A 14,139-nucleotide genomic window follows, 5' to 3' on the forward strand; every position below is an offset into this window, starting at 1 on the left:
CGTGCCTAAGTACTTGCACGTTAATGCTTTTTGGGAAGGCATTGAGATGCATGTGGTCTTATCGGTCTTAGCCCTAGGCGACACAACAAGGAAAGGGATTGTAGACACAGGAGTGGGAGTTAGTGTACTGAGCCATGTAGTGCTCCAGACTTGGGGCAATCCATTTGTCGAGACTGCTAGGTTCAATGCCACATTAGCCAATGGAATGAAAGTGAAGCCATTTGGAGTGCTAAAAAATTGGCCACTAAAAATCGCTAGAGTCCAATTCTCAGTTGACTTTATAGTCATGAAGGGAGTGGACTAGGATGTCCTATTGGGCCGATCTTGGATACGCAATGCCAGAGTGATCGAAGATTGGATGAATGGTCTCATTTTCCTAGGCAATAGAACAGAAGCCGTAAGGGTAGAAATGGACTTCTAGAATACTACACTAGTCGACCTCGATGCCATTTTCGCGATGCTTAAGGGTGATGCTCAGATCAAGAAATCCTACGGGTCCCTAACTAAGTATATTCCATGTCCTGAAGACGAGCGAGATTGGATGCATGTCCTTGCTACCATCAACCTGCCGTTCTCGAACAATGAGGAGTACGAATATGCCATTAAAATGATCGGCAAGCCCAACGGTACACCCTTGGTACCGGTCTACATGATGGCAGGAAATCTTCGTAGAAGACCCAACCCTGTCACTTTCCAAGTGCCAAACAAGAGGGAACTCTAGGAGATTTTAGAGTATTTGACCCGCAAGCTAGCTGGTAATCCAGCAGCAAATTTCAAGCCACTCCAAGATCTCTTAGATGAACCAAGGTGGCAATGAACCAGGGTGCATGACCTAAATCTCATGTACAATTGGGCCCTAGTCCCCAATCAAAGATAGGAGACATACCAAGACCTAGGAGACGACGAGAAGTCAGACGAAGATGGTTCCAATGACGAATACGAAGACTGCCGCTTTTTCAGTGATGAGAATGAGGGGGAGATAGATACCATAGAATACGACACTGAAGGACGAGAGATAGAATAGATATGAGCAGGCTCCAAGCCACAGAGAAAGAATACCTTCAGGATAGAGAGAGGGGCCATGTGCATAGATTGTGACCGCGCTTAGTTGGAACATATAGGAGCCACGGACTTTGAACAAGCAAGCCTAACCCAACCAGGTACCATGCTAGTGCTTAGAATAGAGTCACCCTCTGAGCTGCGACCACTAGGAGAGATTACCTCTTCTAGCGAAGATGGGGAGTTCGATTTTGAGTCGGAAGTGAGTTCAGAGAGCGACCCAGAAATACCTAGGCCTTCCAAGACTAGATGTACTAGGGGGGACCTACCCGTCCACTTGAGGCGTAGACGGTTAAAGGAAAAAAGGGCATAACAGCCTAAGGACGCACGAGCAGAGGAACAACGAAAACCACAAGACTACCCTAAGAGATTTGCGAAGTGCAAGAAGGGTGATAGGGCAGTGATTCTGCTGGGTGCCAAACGTCAAGGGCAAGCAAGTGAACCCATCAAGGGACCTGCCAAAGTCAAGGAGGTGAACCTAGCCCAGGAAGGGGAGATACCCTGACCTGTCTTTATTGCCGATGACTTGACGGAGGAAGAGGAGACAAGTCTCGTTGCTCTCTTGCTAGAGTATATAGACGTATTCGCTTGGTCCTTAGAAAAGCTTAAGGGGGTAGATTCGAGTGTAGCGACTCATAATATATCCATGACGTCAGACGCAATGCCGGTCAAGTAGCGACCGTACCCTATGAATCCAAAACACGCTCATGCGGTCAAGGAAGAGATTGACAAGTTGATGAGAGCAGGATTCATCTATGAAATTGAGCACATAGACTGGGTGTCACCCATTGTCATTGTAATGAAGAAAAACGGAAAGATTAGAGTGTGCGTCAATTACAAGAAGGTGAACGCTGTCACTAAGAGGGACAACTACCCATTGCCGTACACCGATTACATGCTCGAGAGACTGGTGGGCAAAGAGACCTACAGTTTTCTAGATGGCTTCTCTGGATACAATCAAGTGCAAGTGCATCTTCATGATAGGCATAAGACTGCATTTCGCCATTGAGTGGGGTGTCTTTGTCCACATAGTCATGCCCTTTGGGTTGACTAACGCTCTAGCCACCTTTCAACGCCTTATGTGCACTATATTTAAAGACATGATCAAGAGAGAGTTAGAAGCTTTCGTAGACGACTTGTGTGTTCACTCAACTTGGAGAGAACACTTAGACAAACTCCAAGTAGTCTTTGAACGGTGTCGCCTATATCGTCTCTCTTTGAATCCCTTAAAGTGCTAGTTCTGGGTAAAGCACGGATGCATCCTAGGGCACGTGGTGTCGAAGAACGGCATTGCCACGGACTTTTCAAAAGTCAGGGTCATTGTCAATCTTCCATCTCCAACTAACTATAAGGGAGTTCAATGTTTCTTAGGTCATACGGGATATTATCGGTGGTTTGTGCTGAATTATGCATTGATTACTAGACCTCTGTACAAACTATTGATTATATTCGAATGGACTGAAGAATGCCAATGCGCATATGAGGAATTGAAAAAGGCTCTGACCACAGTATCGATTCTACGAGCCCCAGATTGGACCATTACCTTCCACGTGCATATTGATGCTTCGAAATTCGCTGTGGGGGTAGTGTTGTGCCTACGTGGCAAACATAATCTCGACTATCCAGCGAGCTTTGGTAACAGACAGCTCATTGAGACCGAGATGAACTACTTGACGATAGAAAGAGAAGGTTTGGCTATGGTATTTGCTGTGAAGAAATTTCGACATTATTTATTAGTTATGCCTTTCACTTTCTTTGTGGACCACCAAGCCTTATTGTATTTAGTAAACAAACCTTGTGCTACAGGACGCATAGCTCGATGGCTCCTTTTGCTTTTAGAATTCGACTTCTCCGTGGCTGTACAAAAGGGAAAGCAGTAAGTATTACATGACCGACCACATGTCATGCATCCCCACGGGAGAGGCCGCTGGACAAGGCATCACTGATGAGTTGCTAGATGCGCAATTGTTTAGTCTATCCAGTGAGAGATATTTATTTCGAGCCAACTTGACACCATATTGGGCGGACGGCATAGTCGAAGTGCTTGAGCATGGACTACTTCAACGATCGATAGAGAAAGCCCGACTTAGGCGACTTATCCTCAAGATACAATCCTATCAGTTGATAGCAGGCCAACTATATAGGCTAGGGCAAGACGGATTGTTGTGTAGATGCGTATGCGAGCATGAGATGCACGATGCGCTCTCAGAGGCGTACAACGGAATTGTTGGAGGACACTTTAGCGGAGATACGACAACCCGCAAGGTGCTGCAATCTCAACTATGGTGGCCCATGCTTTTTCGCGATGTGGCACGATTTGTTAAGCACTATGACGAGTGTCAGCGGACAAAGGTTCCGATTCGCAAGGATCAGATGGAGCTAACCCCAATAATTGCACGACAACCCTTCGAGAAATGGAAAATTGACTTTATAGGATCCATTAGTCTTGCGGCACATACTCGCAAGCCAAGTACATCATTGTAGCCATTGACTATCTAACGAAATGGGCAGAAGGAAGAGCTACGAGAAAGAATGATGCTAGAACAATTGCCAAGTTCCTATGGGAGTAGGTAATCTCATGATTCGGCTGCTTCATCGAACTGGTTAGCGACCAAGGCACACACTTCATTAATGAAGTGATTGCGCATCTTCTATCCATCTTTCTAATTATCCATTGGAAATCCTCGCCATACTACCCTTAGGCAAACGGCCAGGCGGAATCCACAAATAAAATTCTAGTAAATGTCCTGACCAAGGTAGTTTTTGCTTCGCACACTTTTTGGGATAACAAGTTGATGGCAGCCTTGTGGGCTTACCACACAGCCTATAAAACATTTGTAGGCCACACGTCTTTTAGGTTAACCTATGGAACTGAAGCAATTCTACCTGTAGAGTTCTTCGTTCCTAGCTCGAGGATCGCACTTCACGAACGATGGGAAGGGAAAGAGGCATGGACGGAACGCCTAGTTGAGAACTCAAACGCCTCTCGGAAACTCGACTTCCAGCTACCCATGCACTCATATGCGAGAAAGCATGACGCAAAAGTTGGTCTGACAAGCATGTTAAGGAGTGCGACTTTGAACAGGGAGACTTAGTGCTCGTGTACTCCATTTAGGGGCATAAATAGAAAATGAAGTTTAAAGATCTAGGGCCTTTTAAGGTTCGTTCCATTAGTCGAATTGGTAATGTCGAACTCGAGACTATGGTGAGGGCATAGGTTTCTTCAATGGCAGTTGAATCAAGAAGTACTACCCTCCCACGCATCCGCTGCATGAACCACCAATGTTAGAAACCCTTGTCAAGGTACGAGTAGCCACAATTATAGAGATTGACGATGAAAATGAGGAAGCCGTAGAACCTGCTTACCTCTGCATCACGGTCACTGCCAAGTAGACATGCTCTTTCAACGCCTTGATTCAATGAGGGAGCAGACTTCAATGTCTTAACCCACGATCATTGGACCCACATTGGCAAACCACAATTACAGCCCACTACCGCCAAACTAAGCTCATACGGGGGCCAATCATATGCACACCTAGGGAAGTGCAATGCCGCAGTTTCTATCGAGTATGAGAGCATACCACTTCGAATTCACATTCGTCAAAGCATCCCACTATGCTGTAGAGTTGCTCCTCTCTAAGATATCTAGAGAGCAAGCCATTAAACAGCATCTCATTACGTCATACGATAAGCAAGCTACTTCTGCTATCATTGACCAAGAAATCGAGGAGTTGAAACAGCTTGCCGAAATCGAATCCCCATTCTTACAGAACTGGTATGCTCTTCGATTGCAATGGGAACTCAAAGGATGCCAAATAATGGCCAACCCTGAGCAGCGACACGCAATCAAGACATCGGAATATGACCCAACTTATGTCGCTCCAACCTCGTATAGGGTGTTAACAACTATTTGTGGCCGACCCCTGGAAGAGCATATCAAAGGACACCCTCACCTTGATTGCCTCCTGACCGAGAAAGAGTTACATATTGCTAGCCATGTCAATTCCGGCAACTTCCTAACGGATGTCCTTACTTACATCACATACGTAGGCAGCTAATCCTTCGATCTGGACTGCGAAGCTCAGTTGGAGTACAATCTAGATTTCTATGCTTGGCTCATGCAAAGGAAAACACTCGACCCATACGCTGAATGCCCTTGGTTCGCTAACCTTCAATCTTGGGAAGGATTCTTCTCAAATCTGGAAGGGAAGGGGATAAGGTGAGTCAGATCAAAACCAATCAAAATCAAGCAAACACATAAACACATAAGAAAAAACACACCGCTGTGAAAACCTCAGTCTATACTTAAATGCAGAAAGGAAATAAACATGTTAACTTGTGATTGAGGAAAAATATCACAAAAATTTTGAAATAAAGGGTGAAAAGTCTAAAAGGAAAGTTTATTTTGGAGCTTAAATGTTTTCATTCTGAGTCAAATCAGAATCGATCAAAATTAAGCAAACGCATAAACACATAAGAAAAAGCACACCGCCGTGAAAACCTCAGTCACCACTTAAACACAAAAAGGAAAGAAACATGTTAACTTGTGATTGAGGAAAACTATCACAAAAATTTTGAAATAAAGAGTGAAAATTCTGAAAGGAAAGTTTATTTTGGAGCTTAAATGTTTTTATTCAACAAACATGAAGTCTTTATTTTCAGTTAATAATTGTTTTGAAAGCACTAATAGGAATCATGGTTCATGATAGGAACGAAAGATGTTGCAGCAAGATCGTGCTCACAGACTTCCTTTCACGGAGGAGGAGAGGATGCAGTACGGCATTAGCTTAGAAAACCGTGCTTATAATCAGTTGAAATTCCGGAGTATCCACAACCTCGAGAAGGTGATAGCCAAGGAGGAGGCTGCAAGGAGAGTAATGCAACCTCTCGAAGTACTTAGAGAAGTTTGCACAGGAGTCTGACCACACAAAGTGTGTGGAATTTTTGAGAACGTACAAGCCCGATCAAGAATGCGGAACTGTAACTGTGGGAAGAGGGGAGAATGCTAAATAGGTGCAGGTGCCATTGAACCAGGTCCTTGGTGGAGAAGGCACTGGGGTTGGAACCTAAGGTGGAGAAGAAACATAAAAGAGATGTGTATGCTATGCTAAAGATGAAGAGGGAGGATGTTTTGATAAATGACGACATCAGCATACAGGATATCCCTGATGTTGAGGCCTGCATGCAGGCAAAATTGGTGCATTCACTCTTTTCTAGCCAGCACTATAACTCCCTCATGCACCGAATCAGTGCGCCTATGCTGGAGAATGTGGCAGCCCACACCTTGGATGAGGTGGACTGGAATGGCTACGTGCGCAAGACTATAGACAAAGCAGCCAAAGCACTAGCCCTGGGCAGTAGATTGGTAGTCAGAGATTCCCCAACCTCTAAAAGTACCGAGAGAAAGAAACCTTTCTTGAAGGTCTCTTTCATTGGATATGAAAGTGTGTTGACAGCCATAATCCAAGTGGTTGTAAAAGAAGCTCAGTAAGGAGAAGAAGGAGAGGATGAGACTCCAGATAGGTTGCTGATCCACCAGGAGGAAGAGCATCGAGCGATAGGACAGAAACTGAGACAGAGAAGGAGGATCAGGAGGCTCAATCCAAAAGGAAAAAAGCAAAGAAGCCCACTAAAAAGACAGCTTAGAAGAAGAAATAGGATGAGGGTAGGAAGAAGAAAAAAGAAGATTTAGAGAAAACAAAAAGGAAATCCCTAAGAGAGGCTGAAGAGAGGGAGAAGAAGAAAAAACAAGAGGCAGAGGAGTTGAAAGAGAAAGCTAGAAAAGCCAAGGAGTCGGAAAAAGAGGCTGAAGAGAGAAAGAAGAAAGAGAAGAAAGAAGTTGAACAGCTGACAGAATAATTAAGGAAAACAGAGGAAGAGAGCGAGAGAAGAGCTATAGAAAAGGAGACAGAGTTGAGGAGAAAGGAGAAGGAAGACATGGTCGAAGCAATTCGCCGGTCCATAGAACAGCAAAGCCGACTCGATGACCTAGGGGCTTTCAGTCCGCCTAGGGATAAGGGACCTGGCTCAAGCACTCAGGTACTCGAAGTCATACGGCCTATGGTCATTGAAGGCAAGGGCAAGGCTCCCATCCATCCCATCCCGCCTCTCTTGGTGCCCACTATTGAAGCAACCACTCTCACTCCAAGCATCTCGGCTAGCACCGATGTAAACAATTTTGTGGCCTGGATGCAGTACTTCATCGATAAGGAACTGGCCTAAGGAAAGAGTGTGGAGACTACGGCCGGGCAGAAAAGATCGGCCACAGATGCGGAGTCTAGGGAGAATCTGAAATGCCAAAAGGTGGAAGCTTCGACCACTCAGGTATCCGAAGTCATACCGCCTATGGTCATCGAAGGCAAGGGCAAGGCTTCCATCCATCCCATCCCGCCCCTCTTGGTGCTCACTAGCGAAGCAGCCAAGCACTCAGGTACTTGAAGTCATACGGCCTATGGTCATCGAAGGCAAGGGCAAGGCTCCCATCCATCCCATCCCATAGCGGTGGCCGAGTTGGAAGCAGAAAAGGAGTCAGTTGTCAACCTTTCAGCTTGAAAAGACGAGGCAAATAGCCATGCAACAAAAGGAGATCTTTGATCTAAAACAAGAACCAAAGGCCAAAGATGACAAGGAGGAAAGCTGGCAGCAACGGCTCAAAGATGAAAATCAAGAGCTAGTGAAAATGCAGAGAGAATATAAACTTTTAATCATGCAATATGAGGATTTGGTAGCAAAAACAGATCGGATCAAACGAGGCATGGAAGAGTTCGCCGCAAGGGAAGAAGAAAGCAAGAAGAGGAGCAATACCACAGAGAGATGGAAACCATGACCAAAAAGTTGAGCCTTGAAAGAAAAGAGCAAAAGAGAATGAGCAGGAAATTGGAAGACCAGGAGCAGAGACTCATGGCCTTGGTACAAAGACAAGGAGAAAGTATGGAAGAGATGAAAAAGAGAGCCGAAGAGTGGCCAAGCTAAAATGAACGAAGAGTGAAGACCTTGGCACGTCGCCTGGCTCTCTTGGAAAAAGAGAAAGTCCTAGCAGAAAGCAGAGCAGAGGCAGCCCAAGTGGGCTTCAATACTCAACAACAAGCTTTCCTGAATACTTTGATGGATGCCACTCACATGGAGGAAAGGGAGTCCCTTAGGTGGTAAAGAAGAAGCTGAGCATAGCATGCAAAGCTCTGCAAGCAGGGCTACACATGCAACCACAATCCGTTGCAGTTGGGTTGAGCCTTGATGAACAACGCAAATATCTATTGTTGGCCGGCTTGATCCCCCAGGAGATTGATGCAGTGGGGTTTGTAGAGGAGGTATAGCAAGAAGATCGCCAAAGGAACGAAGCTGAACTGTAGTTTGATATGGGCAGATTTGAAGAAGAAGTGATCCCACAATCCCCTTCACCCCACTCTGAAGAGCAGTAGCAATCAACAGATACATCCGCAGAAAGAAAAACCGCCTTGAGAGAAAAGAGAAAGAAAATGGTGGAAGAAGCCAGACAGAGATTGAGGGCCAAACCTATGGTACAGCTGTCTGCACCTCTTCCACCATGCCCAGGTGACCTGCCGGCCAGCTTCCATGCAGAACTCGTAGTCTGGGAGAGATAAGAAAAAGAGAAACAATCTTTTAACTTCAGCTTCCTCCTGCCCAACGGCCTACGCAGAGTCCTTTCCCTTAAAGTAGTGGAAGAGGTGATCAGTATTGGAAGTCAGCTAGGCCAACAATGGTTGGAAGAAAGAGAGAAGAATCCCACCCTCTGGGGCACCGAGGATGTGGAGTATTGGCAAAAGAAGGTTTTTAAAGTGCCTTGGGCAGTGCCTAGATACGAGTGCCAGCCACCATTGTGACGGAGACGCATTTGCGACAACAATGTGTTCTCCTGCATGGCCTTTTGTAATACCCTCCCCTCTGAGAGAAACAACCCCACCTTCATGGCACTTTTATGGCGTATCCTTGTAGGGTGGGAGTAGATTTTGATACAAACATCCATGGTCGCTACGACTTCCCCATCATATATAACCCTCGTATTACTACCTTAGCACAAGCCCTCACTTTCACCTCAGACAGTCTAGATGTTACCATGACCCGCTTCATTGCTGACTTCTCCTCCTGTTCCGATCGCGCCTTTATTACCATATGCAACTACCTTAGGCTATTAAAAAATTTACTTAAGCAAGATCCCATCTCGGCAGAACGTGGTCTCCCCCCACTCTTTTTTGATCCTAACGCCATAGATAGCTATGCAATGACCCGCCTAATGATGCGAGCTAGCCTTCTACCTTTCTTCTGCTCCGCTATTCTCGAGAATATGAGCGACAACCAATTCACCCGCTGTAACCACCCATTTTCCTTCACCACCTCTCTCCGTGTCCGCTTGAACTTTAAGGATTACATGCAGAGCTGGAAATTTTTAAGTCACTCTATTAAATCCCCTTATCCACCACATTTTGATGATGATAACTAGCAATTAGCTACTGCCCGAATCATGTAACCTAGCAAGCAAGCAAAACAAAAAAAAGGAAGAAAAAAAACAAGAAAAAGAAAAGAAAAGAAAAGAGAAGCAAAGAAAAGAAAAGAGAAGGCCAAACACAAAGACAGTAAACAAATAACAATGAAAGGAGCATACGACATGTCCAAACACAATTCGCGGCACAGCTCACAGTCACTGCACCTAGAGGTCCTCAAGTTAGGCACGTCCGGTGGCCTCGGTCGGCCGGCTCCGTTCCTAAACCCCTAGTCCTTTTTGACTCCCCACTTCATGCTTAGGGCACCTCAAGGGCAGGACATACCTAGGGAGATAACACTCGCCTATGGTTAGACCTGTCACCCTAAGCTACACACACCGTATCTCCCTTCGCATGAACGGGGACCTCAAGTATGGGATATCACCCAAGCTTGCCTGTGGTTAGACCTAGCTTTCCGTTTCACCAGCTCGAGCACAGATTACTGCACGGTGAGGTAGACACTCCCCTTAGGTAGAGCACTTCCTTCTTTCAGGTACAACAAGATGCTGCAAACCACCAACTTCGGAGGTCCTCATCATCCACTCGACATACCTTGGGTTCTCCATCCAAATCATTATCAAAGCTTTCCAATCAACGGAGTCCTCATGTGGCCCTATCATCACCCCACTAGCCATTTGCCTAGAGCCTATCCTTCCACAACAAAGAGCTTTAAGTGCCATGGGACTGTCACCCATCTCGGAGGGGGGTAATGTTAACCTCAATTCGGGATGGCGGAAATATGAAGCAAAGAGCGGAAAAATGATAGGAAAAGAGCAAAGGCGCAGAGGCGGCCCCTAAAGCTAAGCTGAGGTAAAAAGCACAATTTTAAATGGAAGGTACCTTGAAAAACTCTAAAAACTCTAATAAAAGAGCGCCACGCTCCCTTCTGTGCCATTTGTAAAAGAATAGATGGGTGTAGGCTTAAGGCATGAGGCAAGAAGAGGGAAATAGGAAAAAGGACCTTGCCACAACGGTCGGTTATGTAAAAAGGGATGGGTCCCCATGGGATTTTAGGGCTTGTATATAAAGTTCAAAAATTGAATGGACGCTCATTCTTTGGTGTGTGGCTAACAAGAGTCCTCTCTTTTTCTCTTCTTCTCTTTTTCTCTTCACCTTGCTTGTGTGTGTGTGCTCTTGAGAGAGGGAGCGAGGGAGTGTGAGGGAGTGAGTGTGTGGGAGTGAGGGATCAAGAGGGTGAAGCTCTTCACCGTCTCCTCTTCTCTTCTTTTTGCTCGTGTACGTGCAGCTATGGTGGATGGAGCTTGATGGAGGAGGCTTGAGGATGCTTGAGCTAGCAACTAGGATCGTGGAGCTACCGGTATGTGCGAGGGAGGAGGCAACTCACTTTGGCATCGAGGTAAGCTCACTACATTCGTAGGTTCCAAGGTACATCGGCTAGGTGAGAGATAGCCATTAGAGCTCGCTTGAAACGCTTGAAACAATAAGCAGTCCGTGGGTCTTGGTGGTTGAGTGTGAGCTCCTTCTACATCTTAGTACTATTAGAAGCAAACTCAATCTAAGGAAGATAATACTCCCAATCATATTTTCTATGGGTGACATATGCATATAGCGTATTCTCCAAGGTTTAATTTGTTCATTTGGTCTGTCCATCGGTTTCAAGATATTTTGAGGTTAACATGGACAATTAAGTTTTCAAGTCTTGAAAAACTGTAGGCGAGAAATGGCCAGTGGACTTAGGATCTTGGTTATTGACTATTTTGTTCAGCAAATCATAAAGTCTAAAAAGATGTTCGATAAAGTGCATTGTGACACTTAATAAAATTTTCTTGCAGGTATCTTGATCATTGAGCATATATACTTTGCCTTGTTTAAAAAGTAATCCATTACGGATGGAATACTTTTCTACCGTCTTTCTCTCAGTAGCTAGCTTTTGAGCATTCAGATTGCCAAAGCTTCTCGGGCTACTAGATCCCTCTTGTACTTGTTGCCAAATCTTATTGAAGTAAGGATTGTTTTAGTAGCATCAACTGGAGAAAAAGATAGAAATCAATTGAGATTTCAGAGAAGAATAAAGCATTAACTTTAGGGTTTCAACTAAGAGCATTAACAACCATATTAGTTGCACCTTTTCTATAGTGAATTTTGAAACAAAGTTTCTTGTATAATTTTTGTCCATCTCATCTTGTAGCCATGGAGATTTGGCTGATCATAAAGGTATTTAATGAATGGTTGTCAGTCCAAATAATAAACTAGCTGTCGTATAAATAATGATGCCATACTCTTAAGCGCATGGATGATTGCCAATAATTTCTTCTCTTGGGTGGTAAAATATGTTTGGGCATTGGTGAGCTTACAACTCTCAAATGCGATAGGTTGGCCACCTTGATAACAGACAACACCTAAAGCATAATGAGTCACATCCATATGAACCTCAAAAGGTTTATTCTGATCGATAATTTATAATATCGGTGTAGTAGTAACCAACCATTTTAATGTTTGAAAATATTGATTGAGCTTACTAGTCCAAACAATTGGCAGACTAACGTGCTTCATTTTGCTTTAGAATACCCTTAAGCCAAGGTGTCCAAGGTTTAGCAATATGAGTATAGTCTTATATCAACTGCAAAAAAAACTGAGTAAAATCTAAAAAAGATTTTACTTATCTTATGGTCCTTAGAATACAGTCAAGCACTTAAAAAATTCACACTTGGATAGTTTCATAAGCAATTTCTCTTGTCTTAAGGAATGTAAGACAACGGGTAAATGTTTCACATGCTCCTCCAATGACTTGCTATAAATAAGAATGTTGTGGACGAAAACAATCATCCACTCGAGAAACAGAAGAAATAAGTCATTTATCATGTGTTGGAAAGTTGCGGGAGCATTGGTGTGGGAGCTCTCGCTCAACCGCTAAGACCCACAGATTACTTATTGCTTCAAGCGTTCCAAGCCGAGCACTAATGGCTACCTCTCACATAGTCGACGCGCTACCTATCCATGAGTGTAGTGAGCTTACCTCCATGCTGATCGAGTTACCTCCTCTTCCGCTCACTCTGGTAGCTCCACGATCCAAGTGCAAGCTTCAAGCAAGCTCTATCCTTAAGCTCCATTGCCACGAGCAAGAGAAGAGAAGAGAAGAGAAGATGGAGAGCTTTTCCTCCCCGGTCCCTCACCCTCACACACTCACTCCTCACACTCTCACACTCCCTCTTTTAAGCACAAGCTCAAGCAAGCAAGAAGAAGAAGAAGAAGAAGAAGAAGAGGAGAGGCACTTTTGGCCACACACAAGAATGAGCTTCTCATTCACTTTTCAACTCCTTTTGGATAGTCATCCCCTTATTCTCTTTTTTACATGGCCGGCCATGGCCTAGGCCTTTTTTCCCATTGTCCTATTTTCCTAGCTTTCTTTCCATCGCCCGTCTACATTTACAAATTGCACAGGTGAGACTCGGCACTCTTAAAATAAATCATGATGCGCCTTGCGCTTTTTTACAACAGTATAGATTCGCGCTTTTTCTCATGCACCTTTTTCCTTGATTTGGGACTTTTCTCCACATTTTGTGTTTCCAGATTCTTCTTGGCGCACCTTCATCTTCTGTTTCACTTTTGCCTTGGCCTTGTCTTCTGCTTTAGATTTTCCAACGTTTCCACCTTGTTTATTTGAGGGTTAACATTACCCCTCTTCTAGGCGAGTGCCAGTCCCATGGCACTCACCGTCGTAGGTAGCAGGCTTTGGCATGCACCGAAGACGTGGGTGGAAGGGACATCTGTGGTTTGCCGTTTGAGTTTTAGTGGTGGTGCGGATGAAGGTAGTTGGGGGTACGTTGTTGGTGATAGGGCTGGAAGTTGCACTCATGGGTTGGCACAGGTATTGATATTCTGGGGATTCTGCGGCTGACGATTCCTGGTGGGTTTGCATGATGATAAAGGATACGAATTTAGAGTTGAGTGTTGATGAAGGGCGGACGACATTTTCGTGGGAGTTTTCAATACCTGCAATTGAAAACCTCTCATATGTGGTCTCTCCCTCGGGGTAGTGCTAGTCTTCTTTATCGTGTACAAGAGGTAGTGCAATTAGTTTGGGAGATAGGTCGAACTCTAAGCAAGCTGAGAGTACTGTCCTGCACTTGAGGACCCAAACTGTTTATATATTTCGGTGCAGATATTATGTGAGTGCTTGTGCATACTTAGATATTACGTAGTTAGAAGACCGCGGACTGGTTCCTCGTAACAATGTGTGGATGAAGCAAAGTTATCCATCTTGAGGAGAAGTACACATGAAGATGTATGAGACATCCTTTGCGTTGTGACAGCATGATATAGCATAATTGAACACATTGATTTGAACTTTTGATAGTTGGTAGCTACTGCGCTTGCTTGACGAGTACAATGTACTTATCATGGCCATTCGTGCAGTGCTTACTACGATCGATTACAATGGTATTAAGGCGGAGTGCAAAAAGGAATTGTGCAAATGGATCAGGGTGATAGGTCTAACCATAGTTGAGACAAGCTCCCTAGGTATGTCCTGTCCTTGATATGCCCTGAACAATTGTGGGGGGTGTGTAGAGGGCTAGGTGACTAGGGACGACGGAGCCAGCCGACCAAGGTCACTGGGCGT

The 14,139-nt window shown here is 44.8% G+C and overlaps 1 protein-coding gene across 9 annotated transcripts in view; it reads left to right on the forward strand.

Moving 5' to 3' along the window:
- The window catches only part of LOC148012422 (pfkB-like carbohydrate kinase family protein), a 194,361-nt gene that overhangs the window by 20,399 nt on the left and 159,823 nt on the right, over positions 1 to 14,139 (forward strand). Inside the window, exon 1 of one of the 9 annotated variants that reach the window (XM_087669699.1) lies at positions 10,804 to 10,914. The exons of the other annotated variants lie outside the window; for them this stretch is intronic. The gene's annotated coding sequence lies outside the window, so the exon portion shown is untranslated. Of the gene's footprint in view, positions 1 to 10,803; positions 10,915 to 14,139 lie in introns of those variants that run through there. 9 annotated transcript variants of the gene reach the window in all.

Source organism: Lygodium microphyllum, chromosome 27, assembly GCF_053477565.2.
Source record: "Lygodium microphyllum isolate KBCC chromosome 27, Lygodium_microphyllum_v1.1.10, whole genome shotgun sequence".
Classification (NCBI taxonomy): Eukaryota; Viridiplantae; Streptophyta; class Polypodiopsida; order Schizaeales; family Lygodiaceae; genus Lygodium; species Lygodium microphyllum.